We start from the raw sequence: 17,825 nt of genomic DNA, 5'->3' as shown, positions 1-17,825 counted from the left end.
AAAATTGATTCTCAAAGGGTTAAATCTGTACTTTAAGATACGAGATCTTATTGTGAGTATCTCATGTAACTCTTTAATACAAAATTCGTGCAACGACTATAAATATAAGCTTGAAAGCAGCACTTCATTTTAAATGCTTCTCTTTTTTTTTCTTTTCTTCTTATCTTTCTCTTTCTCCCTTCCTATTTATCTCGCTCTTTCGTATCCTCGCGCCCAGCACGCGCAAGACTTTATCCGGTTAACAATCCCTAATTACGGGGTTCTTCCTAACTAACTCGGTTAACGTGAAAGGCGCCCCCGCTATCCTCCCCCTGCGAGCCACTCGGTGCTCGCCTATCATCGCGATGGATGCAGATTAACCGGTCGACCGATCTCTCGGGGCCTTCGGTTTTAACTTCCCGGCCCCGGCTTCCTTCGTTCAACGGCACTCGATTTCACGTACCCTGCCACGCCGCCTCCCGAGATGGGCCGCCAAGTTTTAATAACTCGTTACGAAATTTGTTAAACTGAGGCGAATACAAGGTACATCAGACACCGCCATGAGGCAAAAAACGAACGAAAGGTTTGATTTCACAATATTCGTTTTGACATCGTAGAAGCAAACATCGCGATCTTGTAAACCGATTTTCTTTTCTCACGATAAAGCTTCTCGATACAGAAAGCAATTACGAGTTTTATCTCGCGGTTTTTTCCGCACGTATTTTTTTGCTGCATAGCGATATCGACGTATAATACGTTTAATAAAATTGGTGCACGAAAATAATGGTACTCACTCACGTTACGAAATGTTCTTGTACAAAAGACTCGGCAATTAGATTTCCTTTTACGGTCTCTTAACGTCTCGAAGTCTCTGAATGCAATCTCGTAGAAAAATATTTAAATTATAATCAAGTCGCCCCGATGCAGTCGGTTGTCTTAATCTCATTGTTTCAATATTTTTTTATTTTTTTCCGCGGCGAGATAATAGGCGACAAGAACCTAGATTCGCGCTTCGAAGTGCGAGAGTCCGTAAATTAAATCCGTTAACCACATAAGATGTATCTCGACATATTCGCGAGTATATACGTATATCTAATCTCCGAAACCCTGAAAGCGGCGCTTATCTCGTAATAAGGCCCAGTGCGTTCCCCCGGCTCGCGAAATCGATGGCGGGGACCCGAGACGCGCCTGGGGAGCTGGAGCAACGGCAGGGGAGGCAGAGTCTGGAAGAAGACGGAGACTTTGAGATGAGGGATGTACGGCGTGACGGTCTAATTGAGGCCCTCTTGATTGCATTTACACCGCCGCGCGGCCTCCCGTATCCCCGGGTGTATCCACGGTTCCTCGGCGGAGGCCGCATCTCGCCGCCGAACCGCCGCTTCCACCTTCCTTCCTCGCCGGCGTCCTTCGCCGGCACCGCCACTGTGCTGCCTCCCCCTTCCTACCGCGGCCATACTTCTCTCCTTCCTCGTCACGACTTGCAACACCGTGCCTTTCGTTTGCACCCGATGCAACACCGGTCGCGCTATCTCTCACGGCCCTCTTGCTCTCTCTCCCTCCCCCCTCTCCCTCCCCCCTTCCTACCCAAAGCACCAAGAAGGATCCATTCCTCTTTTTTTCAGAGAAGCAAACCGCTGCGCCATTATATAAACGCGCTCATCGGCGTCGTGCTCGAGCCCGAGACCTTGGGGACGAGGAGGGAAGAGCGAGCGAGCGAGAGAGAGACACAGAATGAACGAACGAACGAGCGAGAGAGAGAGAGAGAGAAAGAATCGCGTATCGCGGGGATAATTTGTCCACCTGCACGTGCAATAATCTTACCTGATCCGCCCGCTATCTCACGATCTTCCTCCAGTGTGTCTCCTCCCCCGCCACCTTGTCCGACGCCCTCGCTTCGTTCGTTGTTTTCGCCCTGTCCGACGTCCTGACATCGCCGAAGCCTCGTCCACCGCTGCCCGACAACGATAGCAAGATGTTCGATGGGTTCCTGCTTCGACCAGCCACCTGAACGACTCCTTTCTCGCCGATCGAACGGGAGAAACGTAGGAGCGACAATGCCCGACTCGGAAGCCCGTGACGTAGTGCGTCTATGACCGTCTATGACCCCTGTGAATCATGCGTCGAAATAGTTATTGCTTCGGTCTATAAATCGGAACATCGAATGGCGGCCATTAATCGATAATCGACAATTGATCGATAAACAAGCACCCCTAGTAATCTCATGGTCAATGTACCAAAACATACGTCTCGTGGACGTATCTGTGTCGCGAAGGCCACACGTGGTCTGGAAAACAATCCGTAATACATACGTATATCTTATATCACGAGCAGCGGATGCGCACGGCGACGTGATTATTTCGAGGCGAGTCGCCGGCACGTCGTAAATCGCTTCGGGATTCGGGTGGAAATGTGTGAAACCTAACCTCGCGGTGGCATGGGGATAATTAAAACGATGGACGGGCGTCACGATGATTTAAGAGACGGCGGCGTGTCGCCGCTTAACGAGAATTCGTCCTCCAGCTCCGTCATTTTCGTAAATCATGGATTCGTGATTCAATCTGGAGCCGTGCGTCGTGAGGCCCGCGCGTCAAGGTAAGCAAAAAGATTATTATTGGATCATCGTTACTGCCGTATCGATTTTCACCGTAGCTCTCCCCGGGGCTATCATCGCCACGTCGTAAATTGCACGTAATCTCAACCTCTAACTTCCCCCGTGATTGTATGTACGAAGCAGGAATTTATGTTACGTGCGCCCTAGTGAATATTTTGCAATTCGAATACGTCAATAAAATAAAAATACCAGGATGTGTCTTCTTAAAAAATTAAAAATAAAAGGTGAAAAAAAAAAAAAAATTGGAGCAGATTGTTCAAGTGACTCCGAGCAAGTCGAGTCGGAATCTTACCGGCTTTGATTATCCTGCTTGGAGGCTCGTGGGACTCGCGACAGTTGAATCGACGAATAATTGGCTGGTACTTAAGGCCGCGTTCAATTATAAAAAATATTTTCGTTCCGTTCGATATAAAAATTCCGCTCGGCTGATTTTCGGGACTGATTGGTATACGGCTGCATTAATTCTCGTCGGGAAGAGGCTCGATTCGATTTGCATCGTTCGCTTGGTTCGCGCGCGCGAGATCGTGGCGGGAGCATTAATCGAGAAAGGGTGGCCCCGAACCGGGGACTTTCGGGACCTCTTGCGGATCCGTTTCGGGCCCCCATTGCTGCCCCGGACATGGCATAAAACGCGCAAACGCCGCCATTAGTTACTGGCACGGTCGCGGAATGCCATCCAGCCGGAGCCTTATTAAGCCCATTACGTCTTAATTTATTTCCTTATTTAAAAAAAAGCGCGGGCACAGCCGCGGCCCCGAAGGAGTAATGATATAATTCTGCCGAAGCGTCTCGCACACCATTTGCATGCGGCCGTGTTGGTGGATACGTAATCCGCCTGGCTGCACGTGTGCACGTATACGACAAAGGTTGCATATGAACGTAGACTTTTACTTCTCTTTCTCTCTCCCTCTCCCTCATTCTCTCTCCGTCTCTCATTTTCTCTCTTGGCAAATAACGGATGCCCATGGTCGTTTCATGAGCCCTCTGATTCGAGAAGAGAAGGCGGCTCGGTCTTTCAATTCGACCTCCTTCGCAACTCGTTGCTCTAGCGAGCATTAAAAGTCATTCCCGCTCGGGAAACGCTTAACCTCTTGCACTCGGCGTGTTTGTCATCGGTATATTAGCCGGCGTTGTATTATTTCGCGGAGGGAAAAAAAATTTATGCGCGGGTTTCAAGCCAAATTGGATTTCCAGGCGCATGAATAATTAATGCGATTTTATAATTTTATGTAAATTCGCAATAAGACGCGATAAAGGCGGGATGGGACGATAAATTGCAGACGCGATTTGCAACGTCAGATCGAATTGCCACTCGTAACGTTCGTTTGCTTTAATATACGAAAGAGAATATTGTACTTCTGAATTATCTATTTAAAAGTCGGTTTTTCATTCGTCATACAAAGAAAAGAAATAAATGCCTAATAGAATTAGTACCAAAAAAAAAGAAGAAAAAAAACCCGCTCTCTTTGTTGCATCGTCAGATTTTCATTCTTTGATAAATTCGGACTCCGCCGCCGGATAACAGAAATAGGAGCTCGGCGAGCGTGCGGAATGCAAACGCGCCGTCAAAAGTTTTATGCAATCGCGAAGGGAAACATCCCCGGCCGGTGGTGTCGTTCACACCTGCGGTTTACGCCCTCGGTGGGAAAGGTTGCACCTCCCACCGGGATTCCAGTACCGCCGCGTCCTTGTTTGCAATTCGCCGCGTAGCGTTGCCGTTATTAGCGTAAACCCAAAGTTAGCCGCAATTGCGCGGGGTAATTTGCGCGTTTGCCCATCAGTTGCCGCCGAGTGGAATTGCGGTGTCGCGTTACTCTGCACGATAATGCGCGACGCACCGTAAAACACTCACCGACGCACCTCCTCGCGCGCGTGTTTGTCCGCCGCGCGAAAAATCCCGGTAATAACGTGAGAGAATCCGGACGTACGTCAGAATGTCGCCGCGAAGCGCGACGCAAAGATTTTCAACGCTCGGTCCACTTCTACCTGTTCGCGAACGTCACATCGGCTCTCATTTCAATTTACTTTGTTCTTTTATTTCTTTTTTTGGAGGTTTTTTTTTTTTTAATTTAAAGTACGTGGTGTAGAACAGAAATAACTGGTGATAATGAATCGTAAAGAAGTATAATTTATATCGCCTCTAATATAAATAAAATGTAAATTTATTCACGATCGCTGTCGGCATTTTTCACCTCGTAATCGTGCTAAACTGGTCAGGGCGCGCTTGCGGGACCAAATAATTCCGAGCTCTCTGAACGAACTCGAGTCATTCGTCACGATGACGAGTGATCCGCGACGCCCTCGAATCGGGAAGCTAGTCTAATTTGAGCATTGTCCGCCGGTGGCTTCTTGAAATTAAGCGTCATTGTTTAAGAGTGAATTCATCTTGATTGTCGATGACTAATGTCTCGCGGCAGCCACGGTGAGTGCCGCGAGGATGGATCGAGGGTGTCCAGAAGTCGTGGCTGGAATGGCAGCCGGCAGCTGGGGGAGGTAAGGGGCCGAAGGGAACGGAAAGGCGCACCAAAGACGGCGGAGACGAAGAAGAAGTGCCCACCGCCACGTGAGAGAGCTCTTTAACGAGCATCATCAATAACGCGTACCGACGTTGAAGAGAAAACAAAAAAGAGCCCGGAGAGTCACGCTCTCTGGACAGCGCGTCGCTCGCTATAGATACCGGTAAATGGTGTTAATTAGTAAATTTGATTTAAACCCAAATGGAGCGACCGGATAGGCGGACAAGTGTTGCGCGATGATGTACGATCTCTGCGAAATGTTCAGCCGAGGCGCCTTTGTGATCATCCCCTTTGATGGGGATTGAGGAGTTCGTGAAGGATAACACTGTATCACTATCCATTTCGGTTCCTCTTTGCCCGAATCCTCTCTCGAGGCGCGTTTACATCGTCTCGGACAGTGTCAGTGCTGTTCTTTATGGTGGTAAAAAAAATAATAAAAAAAAAAAAAGAAAAAATTGCACGTTTTCGCGACAATTCGACGCAACGTTCCGCGTACATAAATTAATTTTATTTTAATTTCTAAGGAAGAATCTATAATTTTTATATCACCGTGATTTATTTTTTTTCCGACTACTTTGGAATTTCGCGGATTACGGAAGATTAATCTGAGCAGAGTTAAACGCTATCTTCTCACGTACGTGCGAGCGCAATAAAACACGCGTGCGAAGTTCAAAGTTTCACGACGCCGCGTACTCGACCTCCGTATACACCTGCAGAAAATTGAACTGCCGGTTTTATTCCACGGTGATCTTTCGTGGGATGGGTTTGAATTTCGGTAATGACCCGTTTGCTACCGTAGGAGAAGAGATACGGATGAGGAGAAAGAGGAAGCGGAGGAGGAAGAGCTTGAAGGATAGAACTTAAGGGAAGAGGAAGTAGGAGGGAAAAGAGGGAAGAAGCGCAGAGATCAGGTCGACACCGACGGGGGCAGGAAGGCGAGGGCCCATTAATCGGAGGGCATTATCTCAATCACGTAAAACGGCAAAATTGCATTTACCTTTTTAAATGAATATTTGGCGGAAGACGCGCCGCTCACCGGCGCGCTGCAGCCGCCCGCTAAGTTAATTTACCGAGGAATGTCGGGTAACGCCCTGTTCAACCTACCGGCAGCTGGACAAGTATTGTCCCGCCCTTGTGCAACCATAAGCACGAGATACGCGTCGGCGGCGACGTAAAAAAAAAAAAAAAAAAAAAAAAAAAAGAAAGAATTCGTTGGATGCTGCGCGAATTGTAGCCGGTAGACAACTCGCGGATCGGCATTTGCCTCATTTTTTAGCGCGAGTTTGCGTATAATTTTCGGCACGAATATGAATTTTCCAACGTCCTAAATTTTTTAAACAATGCACGATTAAAGAAAAAGAGTCATTGCTAAATTAACGCGAGAACATTCAAGTTTTCTTAAAAAAAAAAATCTATATTTACATGTTTCATTTACGTGCAAAAATTCTTACACCTGTGGTCGTCACTACCCAAGAACGATTCCATTAATTAACGCAGAATGTGACTGAAATTATACGATACAAACTTCTTGACATTTAACTTACGAAAGATTTATTATCGGTCGCGGTAATTCGGGCGAGGCGAAAACGCGCCCGCTAATTGTGAGTTTTTGATCGAACACCGTCAATGAGCGCCACAGAAATCTTAAGCGACGCGGTTTAATTTACCGGACGGATATTGCAACATACCCCCGTGCTCCGAGTAATTGACACTTTCTCCTGGCGGTTACCAATCTCGCGGAGCGATCGAGATCGACGTAGCCGCTCGCCGAGAATGACGGGCTCGAATGTAAAACCGGACCCCGTCGGCGGATCGCCACCGCTAACAGATTCCCGGGGTTCGATCGTGATATCCCTGCCGCCCTCCCCGCGTTCTCTATCTCTGTATCTGATAATTGGAGCGGTAATTACGCGGTGATTAACAGAGATGGCTCCCGCGCATCGTACGAGAACCTCCGTCTTCTTTTTCCCCTTCCCCCTCGCCGCTTCTCTCCCTCTCAGTTGTTCATCGCCTCCACCGTTGTGTTCTCCAGATCGTCCCTTCCTCCCTCGTATCTCCCGGTTAAGAGGATCAAAGATCAAAGATAGCTCCGTGTATGAGCACCGTGTTGAGTTATCTCTTTCTTTCTTTGTAATTTTACCGCGTTCTTTATTTCTGCTTTCTGATTCGTTAAACTCGATCTGCGCCCCGTTTCTTTCTCCCCTGTACTTTATCCTCTTTCTCACCACGTATAATATACTGCTGCGTAACGTTACACATGGCAGTGATAAAATCCGAATCGACATTTCTTTAAGTTTACGACGTGAAAGAAATTATTTTTATGTAATGAGATTACGTAGAATTTTTTTTTTTTTTTTTTTTTGATACTTTTATATTTCGTTATAAGAGAAAGAAAACAAAAACATCTTTTAACTGGCTTCTTAATAGTTTGTCCCTTTTTTTTTTGCATACATTGCCGCTACATTGTTACTCTGACGAATCTTTTTTTATTTTTTTTTCTACCCGTCTCTTCTCAGTAGAGACGTTTGAATGAAAGAGAGGGGAAAATGTTTGATGATCAACCATCCCGCCGGCGGGTTCACGAAACAAGGGTGGTAGCTGGCCCCACAAAGTATTCGAGCTAGCTGCGCCGGCCAGGTAAAAACAGAATTGCTTAACCAAACGGGCGTGGCCGTAACTTGACCAGTCGAGTAACCCCTAAACGTCCAGTTAATTAGAGCTCGACCCTCTCGCGTCTCTCTTCCTCGGGCTCGTCGTTCTCCACCTTCTTCCCTCGGCCGCGGTCCCCTCGTCGACTCCCTCCCACGTTCGCGGGCCTCCTAATAACGCGGGCCAGCCGTAATGAGGAGTAAACTAATTATTGGATGCTAGTTGGGGCAGGACGATATTTCACGTTCTCGCTGACAGCGAGGCAGGAGTAACAAGGATGCGGTGCGCGTGTTCCCCTGCGCGGACGAAGAAAAGGAAACGGAGAAAGGGAGAGACAGAGACCCGCGAAGGAGCGCCGCGCGCTCGTAAACAGGCTAAAATGATGCCTAGGCGTTTTAGCAATTTCGAGAGTGAGAGAGGAAACGGCGGATTCCTGTACCACCGGTGTCTATCTCGCGGACGTGAGCGGTAAGCGTTTCGCACGATGCAACGGCGTAACTGAATGAGAGTGAGCTTGACGTATGCAACAGCGTACAAATGCACTCTCCGCTTGTTGCGCAGATATCTCACCTCTCCCCGTGACGTGACCCTATTAGTTCGTCGTAAGTGAAAACCTATGATTCCGCGAAACATTAAATATCCCTAACGTTGTTCGGTTTGATGAAATTTGCATTTTCTTGAGAAACTTCCTCCTGTCCGATTACGCCAGTGCCTAAAAGACATAATGCGCAAATAGTTGTGCGAGCGCGTCATAAATACAGAAATAAATCGGTGTATTGACGATCGCTATTCGGAAGCTAATCTTTCTACGACATTTCGCGGTAACAATCCCGGAACATATACTCTCTGTACGGTATTATTGCGGTCATACCGGGCGTAATATACGGTTCGTATTTGTACATTTCTTAAGTGTAATAACATATTTTACATTTTTTCACGAATCGGCGAACTTCCCTATGGCGGAAAATGCAAAGTTAAACAGCTTCGTATTATACAGAATTCGCATAGGTCAACGATCACCCGTGATCCGTATCATGCATGTACGGCAAAACGTCTTGGAAGTACCAAGTTCCTTCGGCAATGGGTTCCGTAACCAGTTTAATAGATTTTTATCCGTCAAAATTATTTTAAATATTTAACATTGTTTTTCGTTTATTAATTAAAAATTTACAAACTTATTAAATCAATTGCCGTCTGAGAAATTGAAATAGAAGACTATATTATACATATTTAAATTGAAAAGAAAAGATTAAAAAAAAATATTATACAGCTCTTCAAACCTTTATAACTCAGGAGCTGTCGCGTATATATTATTAAACGAATCTTTCTTGATTCTTGACGTAATATTTCTTTATAATTTTTGGTAGTAATATTATCCCGGGGAATATTCATACTACTACATTCATACCACAGCCCCTTTGATTTATGGCTATGAATTTTTACTGTCTAATCTCTTTCGAAAAGGATCGTCCTCCATAAAAGTCACTGACTATGACGCCGTGCTTGTAATCTATCTTGACAAAAGTACGTGGTTCGATAAATTAACTTTATCATCTTGCGTTCTCTCTTCCGCTAAAACTCTTTTTTTTTTTTCTTTCTTTTTTTTACCTTCTCTCGTTCGTAATCATGTCTTCGACTGTCCTGTTCTTCGGACAGCCGAGAAGACATTGACGGTAATGTCACCGGTACGGGCAAGTATAGTCGGCATCGACCGTACTCGAGTAGGAATGCGCCGAACGGCTCGGGCTCACGGGCACAAGGATGAAATATCGCGCGGAACGGATCCAATAGGTCGGTCTAATAGGAATAAACAATGTTATGAATTTAAACGGCCCAGCTTGGCGCCACTATAACCCTATATTATCAAATTACGGGGGCCTCGTGTGTATCGGGTCCCGCGAGATGCACGCCTCGCGCGACCAGGATGCGCCATAAAGTCGGATGTTAACGGTAGGAACCCACGTCCCACCGTTCCCGTCGTTCTTTTAGAACCTATTCGCGATGCTCTACGGGGGGGCCCGCCTCGTTCCAGCCCGGGGCCCGAGAACGACGATAAAGAGGACTATGGAGCGACGCTTTCATAGGTGCGCCTTAAAGCGTGCGACGACGGCGTTAGAAGTAATCGCTACGAATTATCCGATTGCCGCGAGCGGTTTTCGCGACGCCGTACTTTCGTTAATATTGTAATACAGATTCGTCGGACAAAGCGATATTCAAGTTTCAATAGTTCGTAATTCGAAGACAAATTAACTGTGCTCCGAATCTAGAATCCAAGATATCCTTTTTCTTTTTTTTTTTTTTATTGATCGTAATTAATTACTGTCGGTGTAAATTTATCGCGCTAATGTTCCGCCAACGCTACAGGCATGCCGAATCGCACCCATTTATGCTCACATTCGATCCTCCCAATCAAATCACACGTATCTCACGGTAATTAACTCGATCGGGTCTGTACGAAGTTTCTCGGGAGGCATCAACAACCGGGATATCACCGCCCGTAGAATATTAAGAGGCACTCAACCAGCCCACTGCTTTATGAATACCGAATGAGAACGCGCGAGGAACTATCGCGGGAAAAGCTTTCGGTTTCGTAATAAATTGAGATTGGAGAAAGAAGGACGAGAGGGAATCTCCCAACGAAGCAGGAGAAGGCAGAGGAGAGCGCGATCTGTTTGGTAAAACAGTCGGTTAGCTGCCGATCGTTAACGAGTAAAGAATGGTAATATTATGCTCGGCCGATGCGAGAGGATCCGTGGTTTCATACACCCCGAATCGAGGGCGGGGACGACACAAATCAAGACGGGACAGTCGGATCGTAGTGGATGGATTAATTATTGGTTACGGAGACCTCGTTTGTTGTTATCTGTCTCATCCCAGATCGCCGGGATTCTATAAATAATCTTAACTGAATGACAAACCCGCGTTCGACCCGCGAGCTCATAAAGCGGAGTATTTAAAATAATTTTAAATTAATATCGCCAAGTGCTTAAAAGAAAAAAAAAAAAATCGAAACAAAACGTATAAAAAATTTTAATATAGATTTATATATCCGCGAAGTTATTTTGTTAAACACTTATTTAATTTAATTTAATTTCTTTCTTTAGAATATTTATAAGGATATTTGTATTCTATCATCTTAAAAAAAAATTCTAGCAAGCTTGCGCCTCCGCGGAAATACACGCGGCACTCAACTCACATAGATATGTATATGTATTTTCATTTATTACTCGATCTCGCCCATTTCTTGCGAGGTCAAGTCGCCAGAAGTCAGTTCGTCAAGTTGGGTCGACCGGACGGCGGCGGACGGTCGATTCCTTCAGACACGCCCCGAGAAAGAGATCGCGTAGCGAGGCCCGATGGGAATTTTAATTTAATTAAGACAGACCCGTTATTAAGAGGCACGTCCGGCTAGTTGATTAGAATTCCTCCGAGGCTATCCGGGATCGTAAGTCACTCGCGGATTAGTAATAGACAGCTTGCGGGAAGGCACGATAGAGTTAATTTATGCTCAGATGTGAGATTAAGATAGAAGTTATTCTCCATAATCGTTATACAAGACATTACTATGATTTCATTATCACGTTTAGATCATATTTAGCATTTCGAAAGTACGTTATATTACAAATTGTAATGGACGCCGATTACTATTAAGCGGTTAAGATTTTCCATTAATAAAATTAATAATTTATGACTTTTGCGGGCGCACGTACGATTTATTGATATACTTTTAATGGAGTATTCCATTCTTTTTTTTTTCTTATTGACAATATTCTTCGAGCAAGTGTCCATCAGACGCTCTGTAAAAGTCATAACGTCGCAAGGGAGAATTTCAAAGAGAAATCTGTAATATTTCCTACAAACAAATGTCTTTTAAGACCACCTCTTAGGACCACCGCTATTTTCGCGTGCGGAGTTAATCGATTCCATTACCTTGCCGGACCACGAAGCACCACGCGAAACGGAAAGTAGAAAAAGGAAGGATGAGACAGTCAGATATAGAATCGGCCGGCGCGGCGTGACGGGAGAAGAAGATTCCGAATAATTTTATCCAATTATACTTTAACGACCGGCCCCGCCATTGACCGGTCTGACAAAATCTCAATGTCCTATGGGCAAAATAGTAGGAAGGGACGAAGAGAAAGAAGGGAAAGAGAGAATGCAATTAGCATAACAACAAGCCCGATGCTTAAATAATTCTCACTCCGTCCGAAACGCGCGCTTCAACGAACAATAACGCGCGCACTCGGCGGACTTTGGTTTTATTTATGTGTTTGGTGAGGCGACACGGCGTGTGGGTGTCGAAACCCGGTGAGCACCACAGGAGCTCGCAGCGGCAACGGGCAGCGTGCGCCCATGGGACCAGTGATATCGCGGGGGCCAATTCCGCGCCGAGAAATCCGAACAAAATGATCGCGCGCGATAGCGGAGCTTAGACATAGTTCGGCGTCGGTGTCGGCCAGCCTTTAATTAATTACTTAACGGCAGGACGGAGGACTTAATCACTTCGTGCGTCGCAGCGATAAAAAAAACAAACTTTGTCGTGCCTCACGCCGGTGCGAGATAAAAATCGACGCGACGGTTTGATTAATTCGTCGGATGAAAAAGTCAATTGTTATTCCGACGGAGGTGTCGGGGAATAGAGAAGCCGGCAAGAATCGCTCGTGAAATGTTACTTGCGTTACAAAGAAACGAACGGATACGGTTCGCGCCTGTCTCGTCGACATCACCTGTCGTACGACAACTTCCTTTACGGCTCGGGGCTATTCCACGGATGGCCCTTCGCGGAGGGTATCGCCGAGTCGTGAATCATACTTTGAATTTGTTGGAGCCATCACCTCCGGTTTGCAGAGGCGTGCATTTGAATAGGAACGACAGTCGTGCATCAAAGAGGTGAGGTCGTAGGAAGAGCGAGGAAAGAGAGAGGAGGGAAAGATAGAGAGAGAGAAAGGGAGAGAAGGGAAGCGGGAATCTGACTGGCGTCGTAACGCGAAGTACCACTGTCCCCTTTATATCCAGGAACATAATCTCACAAAGTTATTGGCCCATTCGGACCTCCTGCCTTCACGAGGCACCGGCTCGTTTCTCATTCATGTGTCCGACGACGTTACTTTGCGCCCTCCAGCCCTCCCTCTCCTCGCACCCTTTAACACGTTGGACAAACCTTCTCCTTCGATGCGCACGATTCAGCTTTGAATTCTTCCTATTTCCTTCCACTTGGTTGTTTCTCTTTTTTTTTTCTAATTTTTTATTTGCCGTTAAGTACGCACGCGTTGATGATACCGCTACAAGTTTAATTTTAATCGTTAAGAAAGATTATAAGTGGACACGAGTGAGAAACGGAGATATTACGGAGCTTTTTCAAGTCTTCGCTACTTAAGCAAGTATTTACAAAATTGAAAGTCTTATTATCAGACTAGTTAATATCCAACCAAAAGTTTATTAATTCGTAATTCGTGAGTGAAATCTTGCACGGAAAGAACAGTTAAAGGTATGTAGAAATTTAACAAACGAACATCAAACGCGAATGTTTCTCAGACAAACAAATCACTAAAAAAAAAAAAAAAAAAAAAAAAAATACACAAACAATACACGTCAGCGACACATGTCCGCGGTCGCTTTGTTCGTTCGCTAAGTGCACACACACGTTAAGACTCCCGTTTGGTGCTTTCTAACTTCCGAAGGAACAAAAGAAATGATCAATTTTCTATCGCGCGATGCACGTCGATATTAGCTCAACCCTACAGATCAGTAAAAAAAAAAAAAAAAAAAATATTGGCACGCACATTTGCGTTCGCGGTTATCAATAAACAATCTGGCACCCCACCGTTAACGCGAAACTGTTTCGCACGTGTGCCGGAGCTCCCGCGAACGCGAGATAACGATCGCGCGATAACGTAGCCGCTATCGAGAGCACGCAATCGCGTTCTCGAAATCCCGGCGACTTCCAGGACGATATCCTCGGCCGCACAATTACGACGGTCGCGAGAGAGAGCCCGCGGTCCTCGCGCACGTTCAAAGTCCCCCCCGCTGGGCGTTTAAAATCAATTTTGTACTTTGCACCCGTGGAATATTTACCGGCCGTGCCTCCTCACTCTCGTATCTGTCGTCAAGTTAAAACATTTTCTACATATTAGAGCCCACATTATCTTAAATTGCATTCTCATACGTTCCGCAGGAAGCATAAATAACCTTTTGTTGATATTTAAAAACAATATTTAACGCGCGAACGTTTATTAAGAAGTCGATGAGCGGAGGTAACGGTCCCTCGTTACTTCTTGTCGCCGGTAAATACGTGTACGTTATTGTGCCGCTGTAAATTTACCGCGTTTAATAATTACTTTCAGCTTTCTCATTAACCGGCGTTTAATGTAAATTAGTTTAACGTGGCTCGTAACAGCGTTGCGACGATTCGTGTTTCGCGAATAAGCCGCCGGCGCACCGTTGGCTACCGAATGACGGGAGAAATTAATCAAAACAATCATCCTCGAGTCCCGAGGCGGCCGCCGAAGCCTGTCATTTACTCCCTCAAAATTTTTCCCTCCCATAGTCCTTTCGCACACTCGTCCCGCACGGCCGCTGCTATCCGGTAGCCGGCTAAAACGTCCTACGGACTCGAGGAGGAGCCCGCCGTAGCCTCGAGGATGAGACACGAGAATGGATTTCAAATTAAGGGATCGACCGCGGGCGAAATTTCGGTTCGAATAGTAGCCATTCTCTTTGCAATCCAGAAAGATTGACGCGAAGACAAAACGTGAATTTCAAACGTACAGTTATAAATTAGAGAAAAAAAAAAAAGAAATAAATTTAATATCACCGTTTTGTTAAAAAATATATAAAATTCGTATCAATTAATTTACGTAATTATAATTCATGAAAATTAACACAGAAAGCTTTACTAGTAATTAGAATTATTTATTTATTTTTTTTTTTTTAAATAAGTTACGTAATGTGTTTCAATGTGTGATACGGACATTCCCTTCGATTAGCTGTCTATATCAAACGTCAATAAGTAGTTACGTCGCTATTTATGATGCATCGCCGTTTGTTATTATTCATTCGGGTAACAGGCGATTTTGAAAGCATTTTTATGAGAGATCTCGCCCCGCCGTTGGTTCGGCAACAACGGTGTCCATCATTCCGAAAGAAATTGCGCGGACCGATCATCCCGCGGCTGGATAATTCGGTCTAATTCCGCGGCTGCCCGGTGATTTTGGCTATCTGGCCATAATCGGCCGAGTCCGCCTCGCGCGGCAAGGAACCGAACCCGTAATGGGATGGAATTAAGAGGAGACGTGCTCTTCGCTAATCTATTAATACCTACACGCAAGATCACCGCCAGGCATTGAAGAAAACAAGTTTTCGCGAGACCGTTCAATCTATTCTACTCCATTTGAAATATCCAAACTTCTCGAATTTCAATTCGTCCAATTTAATCGTCAACGATTCAAAATTATCAGTAAAAAAAAAAAAAAAAATGCGTTAAGATCTCTTAAAAGTGAATCAACCGAAAGCACTCAGCATCAATTCAGTTCAGTTACGATTGCGGCTTAGGGTTGTATCGTTTCGAGTTTTTTTTTTTTTGTTTTACTTTTTTTTTTGTCTACAAACTTTCAGGAACTCTCGTAAGGAGAGCTAGTGAATCATTGGAGGAATGCAGACTGATACGCGGACCATGTTTCTTATCACGTAGAGAGACTGAACATTTGTTTCGTGTCCCGATCATTGCCGCTACCTATTATAGCTCTTTTATCCCTAGTTACAATGAGTGAACGCGTCTTTGATGTCTAAAAACTAGGAGCATAAATTAAATATAAATAGTCAAGAAAAAGAAACGATAATACACAATACTAATAATATTAACAGTAATACTAGTAAAAAAGAAATAATAAAATAAGTCGGATAAATAAAATTTAAAAAAACTTTCAAAGTTATTATACGTCTATCTCTCAAAAATGCGTACCGCATGTCGCTTAATTAATTAATTTTTGCGCCCAAGTGAGCGCACAAAGGCAACCCAAACGAAAATTTATTTAACGTTTATTTCTACTTATTTTGCATTTCGGAAAGCGTTCATAACACCGAGCCGTTAATGAGCCGCACTAAAACCTGCGGTGTTATTGGCACGAATTACCGTTTACGTTTTCACCGCGCGCTATTATCACGCCTTGTTACCCCGGCCCGCACGATTTCGTTTATCGCCGTTTATTGGTCGCGCGTATTCCGAGAATAATAAAAGCAGGGGTTCGGCGGAGTCGCGCTGCACATCGTAAAGACTCGAACTGATTAAATATTATGGCGCGTTAATCTTTCACGCGAGTCGTCGACTGGAATGCCGGGAATCCGGCCACGAAGGCAATCGGGAAATAACCGCGGTCTAATCAGGCATTTAGGCGCCTCGTTATAAATTCTCGAAAAGTGCCTCATACTTTTCTACGAGCGGAGGGAGACCAGATACAAAAGAGCGGCGTCTAATGGAGAACAAAATTTACTCAAGTCGGCGCGTACAATTACGAGTTATTAAGTTTGAATTCCAGACCTTCCTCGACACATAAAAAAAAAAAAACAATTTCCGAAAAGCCTGAATATTACTATTGTCGCAATATCTTTGTTAGCCGAGGGAGACGCTGGCTAACCGCTTCCAAAATTTTAGCCCCTCGAGTCGTGAATGCTTGAGCCCCGTCGTTAAGGATTCGGATTTTATTCAAATTAAACTGTGGCAGTTAATCGTTAAAGGTTAATCGTACATGGCACGGCCGACGAAGGCAAATGCCGAGAAACACGCCGGTATTTCTCAACAACGTTCTCCACGAATATCGACCCAGGCGAGCCCACGGTGCTTATGCAGAAACACGCTCGCGTACTAAGTAAAATTGCTTACATTTTTCAGACGCGAAACAACCGGTGGGCAAGGGGTAACCGGAGAGGGGGGGAAAAAGGGGGAAGGAGGGGAGGGGTGGTTAGAGTATTTTCTTTTTCGAGCCTGACGAGCATCAAGCTTTCTCTCCGGGGCCCTTGAAGAGCAGCTACGCCGGAGAACGGACAACGGATCCGGCGCTGACGCTCATTACGATGATTGGCAGATTCAATTAACGGCCGACCGGGCTCCACCGCGGCGGGGTCGCCTCGGCTTAACCCTGGCTAAATATTATTAATAATAATCAGCTCATTACCGGCTCCATTAATTATCCGTGCCCGGGTATACGCGGGTAGCGCGCCTCCAGGAGCGCACCAGATTCGAAAACGCCGCGCGTGTTTGTCGATATCCGGCTGAAATCAAGCTCACCGGTGGTCCAGGGAATACTTAGACATTAGCCTTCGCATCACCTCGAGTTACGTCGGCATACGCGGGGCACCGCTCATAATTCGATGTTAATTAAGCGCCGGCCGTTGCCGCGCGGGCAACAATCGGTATCCAAACGAATTCTACGGGGTTTCATTAGTACGGTGAACGCGAATCGCGAGATAAAATCCTCGCGAGTTGTCGATGTAACAACTATCTCCGCGGACCTCTCCACTCGAGGTAAAAATTAATTATTATAAAAAAAAAAGATGATTACCACGTTGGAATAAAAACGAAACATTTAACGTCAGTTAATAATTATATATGGAATTGAAATCGGTTGGAGGTTATTTCTTTCAGTGCGATACTGCGGGAGCCGCGGACGGAAGATGAAAAATCTGTCGTTGGTCTCTCGCGCAGGATGGTACCGCCGAAGTCACCCTCGTGACGGCCCTCGTAAAACAGTGGACGGAGAGCTAGAGGGAGGGCAAAACTGCAGCGGGGGGACGGGTAGGGCGTGCAATATTAATCCATTTAACAAACTCATTATCGATGAGATATACCGAGCGTTTACCGTGCGCGGCGGCGGCGCGAACGCGTTCCACCTATCCCGGGGGAACCCCGGCTATATTAGCGGCTTGGCACCCCTGCGGCTTGATTTACGGGCGCGCGCTAACGAGCCCCGGCCCGCATCAGCCACGAAGAGAGAAGGTGGTGCTGGAGGATGCGGCAGCACTTGGGCGCTACGGTTACGACGCGGCGCGGGGGTCATGGGCGTCGCTAAAAATTT

Source organism: Cardiocondyla obscurior, linkage group LG13, assembly GCF_019399895.1.
Source record: "Cardiocondyla obscurior isolate alpha-2009 linkage group LG13, Cobs3.1, whole genome shotgun sequence".
Classification (NCBI taxonomy): domain Eukaryota; kingdom Metazoa; phylum Arthropoda; class Insecta; order Hymenoptera; family Formicidae; genus Cardiocondyla; species Cardiocondyla obscurior.
Note: the sequence above shows the minus strand (reverse complement) of the source record.